Source organism: Palaemon carinicauda, chromosome 4 (genome assembly GCF_036898095.1).
Source record: "Palaemon carinicauda isolate YSFRI2023 chromosome 4, ASM3689809v2, whole genome shotgun sequence".
Classification (NCBI taxonomy): domain Eukaryota; kingdom Metazoa; phylum Arthropoda; class Malacostraca; order Decapoda; family Palaemonidae; genus Palaemon; species Palaemon carinicauda.
In genome coordinates, this window is record NC_090728.1 from 60,517,812 (window position 1) to 60,520,311 (window position 2,500).

A 2,500-nucleotide genomic window follows, 5' to 3' on the forward strand; every position below is an offset into this window, starting at 1 on the left:
CTCTCTCTCTTCAAAATATCAAATCTGGAAACATAGTATATATATATATATATATATATATCAAATAAGCCATATATTTCAATACATTAATGTCTAGCTTCTCTTAACGAACCCAGGATCAAAGTCTCGAGGCGAAATCACTCAAAGACAATAGTATCTAACCGGCCGGGAATTGAACCCTGGTCCAGGATGCTTGTATGACAGTGACCGTACCATTTAGCCACGTAGAAAGATGAAAGTCGATGACAATTCTTCTGCACATATACCTGTCGAATTCGACATCTCATATGGAACTCGGAATTTCAAACTATTGAAACACATGTTCCACCAGAACTAATGATTACTATAGTCAATTTATTTTAGCGATGCAGATTTGCACCGACTCGCAGCGGTGCCCTTTTAACTCGGAAAAGTTTCCTGGTCGCTGATTGGTTGGACGAGATAATTGTAACCAATCAGCGATCAGGAAACTTTTCCGAGCTAAAAGGGCACCGCTGCGAGTCGGTGCATATCTGCCTCGATGAAAGAAATGGACTATAGTATACTTCCATCTCTAACCATTGTTTGTTTATACTCATTAATCTATTTTAAGTAATTTCATATATTCATACTCACCTGCTCTCACTGTACACCGTAGGGTTGTGGTGGCCTATTGGTAACGTCCTTGTCTGGTGATCGCCAGACAGAAGTTCGAGTCCCTCTCAAACTTGTTAGTTCCTTTTGGTCGCTGCAACCACACCAGCCTTGTGATCAAAGGATGGTGGGTTTAGGGGAGCCTATAGGTCTATCTGGCAAGTTATCAGCAGCCATTGCCTGGCCCTCCTTGATCCTAGCTTAGGTGGAGAGAGGGCTTGGGCATTGTCTTTCTTGATAAGGCAATGTCACTGTCCCTTGCCTTTGCCATTCATGAGTGGCTTTTAAACATTTAAATGGTAATAAAGGACGTTGTAGTATTGATATCAATGATAAACAATTCTAATTATAGAAATTATTGATAAATTACTGATAAAAGTTTGCCTACTCATTTTATGCAAACTTTTATTATGGATTTTTTTTTTATTTGGGCAATATATTTTTTTCCATTCAGGGCAAAGTTTATCAGATATTTCCAATCTCGAGTACCAGAAAATATTTGAAAAATAATATTGACAGAATTGAAGCGAGCCCTGTTTAAAAAACATGGGAAATTCTAATTCTAAAATTCTTCCGTCTGCCAATTAAAACATCCCATTTCTTTTGTTTTCCTAAACGATAACCAAAGCCTCGTGAATTTGGTCTATGCATGCGAAATGGAAATTGGAATTTCAAATCGAGTCTTTGATATCACAAGCGAACAACGCTAGTCCAATATTCTATTACTCAAGGGAAAAGAGAAATGTAAAATTGCCAGAACGAAAAACGCTTTTTTTTACAAGCAGGAAAGAGATATGATAGAAGGTATAATTCTTAACACTAATCTCCTAGAGTTGTGGTGGCTGATGTGGTACTTCCCTGAATGGTGAACGCCAGACTGGGGTTCGAGTCCCGCTCAAACTCATGGTTTCTTTGGTCGCTGAAACCACACCACCCTTGTGAGCTAAGGATATGTGATTTGGGGGAGCCTATAGGTCTATCTGCTGAGTCATCAGCAGCTATTACCTGGTCCACCTTGGTCCTATCATGGGTAGAACGGGGGCTTGGATACTGATCATATGTATGTATATATGGTCAGTCTCTAGGGCATTGTCTAGAAGGTATAATTCTTAACACTAATCTCCTAGAGTTGTGGTGGCCGATGTGATAACGTCCCTGACTGGTGAACGCCACACTGGGGTTCGAGTTCCGCTCAAACTCTCAAACTCGTTAGTTTATTTGGTCGATGCAACCTCACCATCCTTATGAGCTAATGATATGTAGTTTGGGGGAGCCTATAGATCTATCTGCTGAGTAATCAGCAGCCATTACCTGGCACTCCTTGGTCCTAGCTTTGGTGGCGAGGGCACTTGGTTGCTGATCATATGTATATATATCCATGGATGGTAAGCGCCACACTGGGGTTCGAGTCCCGCTCAAACTCGTAGTTTATTTGGTCGATGCAACCTCACCATCCTTATGAGCTAATGATATGTAGTTTGGGGAAGTCTATAGGTCTATCTGCTGAGTCATCAGCAGCCATTGCCTGGCCCTCCTTGGTCGTAGGTTTGGTGGAGTAGGGCTTGGGTGCTGATCATATGTTTGTATATATGGTCAGTCTCTAGGGCATTGTCTGGAAGGTATAATTCTTAACACTAATCTACTAGGGTTGTGGTGGCCGATGTAGTAACGTCCCTGACTGGTGAACACCAGACTAGGGTTCGAGTCCAGCTCAAACTCAAGATGTTCCTTTGTTCGCTGCAACCTCACCATCCTTGCAAGCTAAGGATGGGGGTTTTGGTGGAACCTGTAGGTCTATCTTTTGAGTTATCAGCAGCTATTGCCCGGCCTTCCTTGGTCCTAGCTTGGGTGGAGAGGGGGCTTAGGC